The sequence below is a fragment of the Eumetopias jubatus genome, unplaced genomic scaffold, assembly GCF_037043125.1.
Source record: "Eumetopias jubatus isolate StellerSeaLion01/CBP00866 unplaced genomic scaffold, mEumJub1_p1.0 scaffold_1, whole genome shotgun sequence".
NCBI lineage: Eukaryota > Metazoa > Chordata > Mammalia > Carnivora > Otariidae > Eumetopias > Eumetopias jubatus.
Genome location: NW_028274807.1, coordinates 116,604,558 through 116,613,022, shown reverse-complemented (window position 1 = coordinate 116,613,022; position 8,465 = coordinate 116,604,558). Strand labels below are relative to the sequence as shown.

The following is an 8,465-nucleotide window of genomic DNA, read 5'->3' as shown; positions in this document are numbered from 1 at the left end:
AAATCAATCAACGTGATACAATACATTAACAAAAGAAAGAACAAGAATCATATGATCCTCTCAATAGATGCAGAAAAAGCATTTGACAAAGTAAAGCATCCTTTCTTATCAAAACTCTTCAGAGTATAGGGATAAAAGGTACATAACTCAATATCCTAAAAGCCATCTATGAAAAACCTACAGTGAATATCATTCTCAATGGGAAAAGCTGAGAGCTTTTCCCCTAAGGTCAGGAACGCGGTAGGGATGTCCACTATCACCACTGCTATTCAACATAGTATTAGAAGCCCTAGCCACAGCAATCAGACAACAACAAGAAATCAAAGGCATCCAAATCAGCAAGGAAGAAGTCAAACTCTCACTGTTTGCAGATGATATGATACTTTATGTGGAAAACCCAAAAGACTCCACCCCAAAACTGCTAGAACTCATACAGGAATTCAGTAAAGTAGCAGGATATAAAATCAATGCACAGAAATCAGTGGCATTCCTATACACCAACAACAAGACAGAAGAGAGACAAATCAAGGAGTCGATCCCATTTACAATTGCACCCAAAACCTTAAGATACCGAGGAATAAATTTAACCAAAGAGGCAAAGCATCTGTACTCAGAAAACTATAAAATACTCATGAAAGAAATTGAAGAAGACACAAAGAAATGGAAAAACGTTCCATGCTCATGGATTGGAAGAACCAACATTGTGAAGATGTCAATGCTACCTAGAGCAATCTACACATTCAGTGCAATCCCTAGCAAAACACCATCCACTTTTTTCCAAGAAATGGAACAAATAATCCTAAAATTTGTATGGAACCAGAAGAGACCCCGAATAGCCAGGGGAATATCGAAAAAGAAAAGCAAAGCTGGCGGCATCACAATTCCGGACCTCCAGCTCTATTTCAAAGCTGTCATCATCAAGACAGTGTGGTACTGGCACAAAAACAGACACATAGATCAATGGAACAGAATCGAGAGCCCAGAAATGGACCCTCAACTCTATGGTCAACTTATCTTTGACAAAGCAGGAAAGAATGTCCAATGAAAAAAAGACAGTCTCTTCCACAAATGGTGTTGGGAAAATTGGACAGCCACATGCAGAAGAATGAAACTGGACCATTTCCTTACACCACACACAAAAATAGACTCCAAATGGTTGAAAGACCTAAACGTGAGCCAGGAGTCCATCAATATCCTAAAGGAGAACACAGGTAGCAACCTCTTTGACCTCAGCCACAGCAACTTCTTCCTAGAAACATCGCCAAAGGCAAGGGAAGCACGGGCAAAAAGGAACTATTGGGATTTCATCAAGATAAAAAGGTTTTGCCCAACAAAAGAAACAATCCACAAAACCAAAATACAACTGACAGAATGGGAGAAACTATTTGCAAATGACATATCAGATAAAGGGCTAGTATCCAAAATCTATAAAGAACTTATCCAACTCAACACCCAAAGAACAAATAATCCAATCAAGAAATGGGCAGAAGACACGAACAGACATTTTTCCAAAGCAGACATCCAAATGGCCAACAGACACATGAAAAAGTGCTCAACATCGCTTGGCATGAGGGACATCCAAATCAAAACCTCAATGAGATACCACCTCACACGAGTCAGAATGGCTAGAATTAACAAGTCAGGAAACGACAGATGTTGGCAGGGATGTGGAGAAAGGGGAACCCTCCTACACTGTTGGTGGGAATGCAAGCTGCTGCAACCACTCTGGAAAACAGTATGGAGGTTCCTCAAACAGTTGAAAATAGAGCTACCATACGATCCAGCAATTGCACTACTGGTTATTTACCCCAAAGATACAAATGTAGGTATCTGAAGGGGTACGTGCACCCCAATGTTTATAGCAGCAATGTCCACAATAGCCAAACTGTGGAAAGAGCCAAGATGTCCATTGACAGATGAATGGATAAAGAAGAAGTGGTCTATATACACAATGGAATATTATGCAGCCATCAAAAGGAATGAGATCTTGCCATTTGCAACGACGTGGATGGAACTGAAGGGTGTTATGCTGAGTGAAATAAGTCAATCAGAGAAAGACATGTATCATATGACCTCGCTGATATGAGGAATTTTTAACCTTAGGAAACAAACTGAGGGTTGCTGGAGTGGTGGGGGGTGGGAGGGATGGGGTGGCTGGGTGATAGACATTGGGGAGGGAATGTGCTATGGTGAGCGTTGTGAATTGTGCAAGACTGTTGAATCATTGATCTGTACTTCTGAAACAAATAATGCAATATATGTTAAGGAAAAAGAAGAAGAAGAAGATAGCAGGAGGGGAAGAATGAAGGGGAGTAAGTCGGAGGGGGAGACGAACCATGAGAGACGATGGACTCTGAAAAACAAACTGAGGCTTCTAGAGGGGAGGGGGGTGGGGGGATGGATTAGCCTGGCGATGGGTATTAAAGAGGGCACGTTCTGCGTGGAGCACTGGGTGTTATGCACAAACAATGAATCATGGAACACTACATCAAAAACTAATGATGTAATATATGGTGATTAACATAACAATAAAAAATAAAAAAAACTAATGATGTATTGTATGGTGATTAACATAACAAATATATATGTCAAAAAAAAAAAAAAAAAAGAAATACCCTGGGCTTCTTATTAAGTACTGAGCTAGATTGACTTTTTCTAGGTGGAAAAGGGAGAACATTGAAATTGTGGACAATGGCTTGGAATGCTTTGCGGAAAAGGAGTGATGAGTAGACCAGGCACTGAATAGGATCTGTGTTTGGCCTAAACTATCTGAACTCCAAGTGTGTGAGACAGAGGATTGCAGTGGGCAAGGAACAGTGGTGAAAGAGATCAAGATTCAAGGTGTAAGGGGCTCTGCCGCTAACATAAGGTGAGAGCTATCCCTTTGGACATTTAAAGGAAGAAACTCTTTGAATCATTTTAAAAGAGATCATGAAACATTTCTTTTAACATGAGTGAATTTTCTTTCATAAAATTGGAGTATAGAAAGAATAAAGCAATACTCTTTACTGTCAAAATATAGTGTGACCAATATATACACTATCCAAACACAACTAGTTAACATTTTGATCAATTTCTTCCTAGGCTGTGTGTGTGTTAGCATGTATTTGTGATTTTGTGTTTCCAATACTCTAATCAAACCGTTTAAAGTTATTATATTTTTATGCCAGTGTAGTTAACATACAGTATTACCCATTTAATTTTTTGAAATCTTGATTCTTCATGAAATACCAAGTATATTTTTATGTTAACATTATATATATAACCATGCATAAGTTTTAAATGTTGATACTTCCTGAGAATCTCTTTTGACTCTTCTTTTTCTTTCTGTAATCTCCTCAGTCTTTTTTAATTCTTCCGTCAGAACAGCTAACACCTAAATGCTTTATAAGTTACAAATCTACACCTTATGTTTCAGACTTTCATACACAAATATTAACCATTTAGATGCACATTAATTAGTGGATTAATTTATTGATAATGAGTTAATTAATTCATGAAGATCTTAGTATGGGTTGGGTGGTGTCCTGAGTACCAAGAGTTGAATTTAAAGCAAGATGGTGAGAACCGAAGCAGGAGTCAGAAAGGCATGAAAAGTCTACATTTGGAAGGTTCTTAAGTGTAAATGTAGGCCTTTGGGCAGTTATTTCCAGTCTATATTCTGTACCCCTATTGAATAGTCTCATAACATTCTGCTTCTAACTCTCATCAGAGTTGTATGTAGTTAATGAGCTATTGAAGTGATTGTTTTGTTTAACATCTGTATTAGTTTTCTTTTGCAGCTGTGACAAATTATTACATGCTTAGTGGCTTTTAAAATAACTGAGGTATTATTTTATAGTTCTGTAGACCAGAAATCTGGCATGAGTCTCACTGGGCTAAGATCAAGGTGTTGGCAGGGTGCATTCCTCCTGTAAATTCTAGGGGAGAATACATTCTCTTGCTTTTTCCAGTTCGAGGGCCTCCTGCTTTCCTTAGCTCAGGCCTTCTTTCCTCAGCCTTCAAAACCGCATTGGGCAAGTCCTTCTCACACTGCTATCTCTCTGGTGGTCTTTTCCACATTTAGGGACCCTTTACACTGGGTCCACAAGGATGATCCAGGACAATCTTATTTTAAGGTCAGCTGATTAGCCACCTTAATTCGATCTTCTACCCTAATTGTCTTTCATCATGTGACTAATGTATTTATAGATTTGAGGGAGGAGGATGTGGGCATTGCTGAGGGCCATTGTTCTGCTCACCACAGTGTTTATCTCCTTCCCCCAACTTATAAATTTCATGTAGCAAACTCTGTATCCACTCTTCTCTTCTTTTTTAATTGCAGAAGCTTGGTTTTACCCTGTGTGGCAATTGCTCAGCTAATAAATTTCAATATCCTGACCTCCACAGTAATAAGAAGCTTAATGTGGCACTGTTCTGGCAAATGAGTTATAAGAGGAAGTTACTGGGTGATTCTTGCAGAGATTTTACTATCCTGATAAGAAGTATCATCCCTTTATCCTTGTAGCCCTGTCTTAGAGTCTAAGGAATCATCTTTTGGCCAAGTATGATAGGAAAGACTACACAAAGGCTTCTGTATTAAGGACAAGAAGTAAAAGCATGGGAAGAGCCTTGGTCACCCATGACATTGTTTAGCTGACCTATTGTATCAGTCCAAGGCTTGCATCTCCTGGACTTCCTGTACCTGAGAAGAAATATTCGTTACATGCTTACACTACTGTAGTAGGCTTTTTAATTACTTGCAGCCATATGAAATCTTGCTTCATAACCTCCCAGAGAGCAGGCACATTTTGTACCTTGTTTACCCCTGTATTTCCAAAGCCCAGGGCAGAGCAAAACATCTGTTAGGAATCCTAGTTAATAAATAAATTAACCCAAGAATTAAATTTCTCTTGAGATTTTGACTGTTAATCTGTATTTAAGGAGTAATTAGACATTAACTAGTTTAAGAAGGAAGGGTGAGTAGATCATCCAAAACAAAGTATTTGTCAATGCCCTGAAATGGGAGTGAACTTGTATTTAGGGAAGTAATAGAAAGTGGTGACGATAACATAATGGGGAAGAAGTGGAGGGGGCTAGTAGATCACACAAGACCACCATAGGCCATGTTAAGAATTTTTTTTTTTTTTTTTAATTCTAAGCACATTGATAAGAGACTGACAGATTCTAGGTGACATTCTCATATTTGTATTTTTTAAAATATTTTATTTCCAGTGTAGTTAACATATAGTGTTATGTTTTCAGATGTACAATATAGTGATCCAATAGCTCCATACATTACTCAGTGCTCAACAAGACAAGTGCAGTTCCATTCCCCTTCACCTATGTCACTTAGCCCACCCACCTTTCCTCTGGTAACCATCCATTTGTTCTTTATAGTTAAGGGTCTGATTTTCTCTTTGTCTCTCTCTCTCTCTTTTTTTTTTTTGTTCACTTGTTTTTTTCTTAAATTCCACATGTGAGTGAAATCTTATGGCATTTGTTTTTCTCTGACTGGATTATTTCATTTAGCATTATACTCTCTAGATCCATCCCCGTTGTTTCAAAGGGCAAGTTATCCTTCCTTTTTATGGCTGAATAATATTCCAGTGTGTATGTGTGTGTGTGTGTGTGTGTGTGTGTGTGTGTGTGTTCTTTATTCATCTATTGATTGGCACTTGGGCTGCTTCCATACTTTGGCTATTGTAGATAATGCTGCTATAAACATAGAATTGCAAATATCTTTCCAAATTAGTGTTTTTGTATTCTTTGGGTAAATACCCAGTAGTGTGGTTAATGGATCATATAATAGTTAGTTCTATTTTTTGCATTCTCACCAACAATGCAAGAGGGTTCCTTTTTCTCCACATCTTTGCCAATGCTTGTTGTTTCGTGTGTTTTTGATTTTAGCCATTCTGACAGTTATGAGGTGATATCCAATTATAGTTTTGATTTGGATTTACCTGATGATGACTGATGTTGAGCATCTTTTCATGTCTTCTTTGGAGAAATGTCTGTTCATGTCTCTGGCCATTTTTTAATTGGATTGTTTTTTAGTGTTGAGTTGTATAAGTTCTTTGTATATTTTGGATAATAACCCTTTATCACACGTGTGGCCCAGGAAGAAGTAACATCAACCCGGTAGCCGAGTTGTGGCGCTGCAGTGGAGGTGCTTCTCCGACAACATGTCCCATCTACCCATGAAACTGCTGCGCAAGAAGATCGAGAAATGGAACCTCAAATTGCGCCAGCGAAACTTAAAGCTCCAGGAGGCTTCGGATGTGAGCTTATCGGAAACCCAAAATGGAGATGTGTCTGAAGAAACAGTGGGAGGTGGGAAGGTTAAAAAATCCCTAAAACAGTCTGTGAATGTGGGCTCGTCAGAAGCCCAGAATGGAGAGAGAGCTAAAGAAACCGTGGAAACTGTACAAGTTAAAAAAAAAAAAAAAGAAAGAAATCTACCATAATAATCAATGGAGAAGCAGCAACACAGCCTCCCAATTCAGAATCCAAAAAAAAGAAGAAGAAAAAGAGAAAAATGGTGGATGATGCTGGGCCTGATACCAAAAAAGCAAAAACTGAAGACAAAGGGGACTCTGAAGAAGGGGCCTAAGCTCCTGAAGAGACAGAACACAGTGTGCAGAAGCCAGATGAGCAGGAAGAGGACAGTGAAGTGCCCAGCCTACCCCTGGGACTGACAGGAGCTTTTGAGGATACTTCATTTGCTTCTCTTAGTAATCTTGTCAATGAGAACACTCTGAGGGCAATAAAAGAAATGGGTTTTACAAACATGACTGAAATTCAGCATAAAAGTATCAGACCACTTCTGGAAGGCAGTGATCTAGCAGCCGCAAAAACAGGCAGTGGCAAAACGCTGGCGTTTCTTATCCCTGCAGTTGAACTCATTGTCAAGTTAAAGTTCATGCCCAGGAATGGAACTGGAGTTCTTATCCTCTCACCTACTAGGGAACTGGCCATGCAGACTTTCGGTGTTCTTAAGGAGCTGATGACGCACCATGTCCACACATACGGGTTGATAATGGGCGGCAGCAACAGATCTGCTGAAGCACAGAAACTCGGTAATGGGATCAACATCATTGTGGCCACCCCAGGCCGCCTCCTGGACCACATGCAGAATACCCCAGGGTTTATGTATAAAAATCTGCAGTGTCTGGTTATTGATGAGGCTGATCGTATCTTGGATGTTGGGTTTGAAGAGGAATTAAAACAGATTATTAAACTTCTGCCAACACGCAGGCAAACCATGCTCTTTTCTGCCACACAAACTCGAAAAGTTGAAGACTTGGCAAGGATTTCTTTGAAAAAGGAGCCATTGTATGTTGGTGTTGATGACGATAAAGCTAATGCAACAGTGGATGGTCTTGAGTAGGGATATGTTATTTGTCCCTCGGAAAAGAGATTCCTCCTGCTCTTTACATTCCTTAAGAAGAACCGGAAGAAGAAACTGATGGTCTTCTTTTCATCCTGTAAGTCTGTGAAATACCATTAGGAGTTGCTGAACTACATCGATTTGTCTGTCTTGGCCATTCATGGAAGGCAGAAGCAAAATAAGTGCACAACCACATTCTTCCAGTTCTGCAACGCAGATTCAGGGATATTGTTGTGTACCGACGTGGCAGCTAGAGGGCTGGATATTCCTGAAGTGGACTGGATTGTTCAGTGTGACCCTCCAGATGACCCCAAGGAATATATTCATCGTGTGGGAAGAACAGCCAGAGGCCTAAACGGGAGAGGGCATGCCTTGCTCATTTTACACCCTGAAGAATTGGGTTTCTTTCATTACTTGAAGCAATCCCAGGTTCCATTAAGTGAATCTGAGTTTTCCTGGTCCAAAATTTCTGACATTCAGTCTCAGCTTGAAAAATTGATTGAAAAGAACTACTTCCTTCATAAGTCAGCCCAGGAAGCATATAAGTCCTACATTCGAGCATATGATTCCCATTCTCTGAAACAGATCTTCAATGTTAATAACTTAAATTTGCCTCAAGTTGCTCTGTTGTTTGGTTTCAAGGTGCCTCCTTTTGTTGACCTGAACGTGAACAGCAATGACGGCAAGCTTAAAAAGAGAGGAGGCGGTGGCGGCTTCTGCTACCAGAAAGTCAAGAAAGTCGAGAAGTCCAAAATCTTCAAACACATTAGCAAGAAGTCCTCCGACAGCCGGCAGTTCTCCCACTGAAGACACGCCTTCCTTTGGTCTTGAATAGCTTTGTCCTGAAGTGGATTTTTTCCCTTTCTCTAACAAAGGAACTGTTGTGGTTTCAGAATTGGGACTGATGGAACAGGAGTATGAATTGACGTGTGTTACAAGCACCAGGCACTGATACTTCCAGGAGATACCACTCTTATTTGGGGATGTAAAACAGAGTTCAATTTTTCTAGGTTGTTCAAGAGCAAAGCAAGGGATCTTTTGGATTTTGTTATGACGACAGAGTATTTTAAATCTTTGACCTCCAAATTTGTCATTG

At 39.7% G+C, this 8,465-nt stretch overlaps 1 pseudogene; it reads left to right on the top strand.

Annotated features, from left to right (window-relative positions):
• Window positions 1-6,160: 6,160 nt before the first annotated feature.
• On the top strand, window positions 6,161-8,188 carry LOC114205654 (ATP-dependent RNA helicase DDX18 pseudogene; annotated as a pseudogene).
• Window positions 8,189-8,465: the final 277 nt, after the last annotated feature.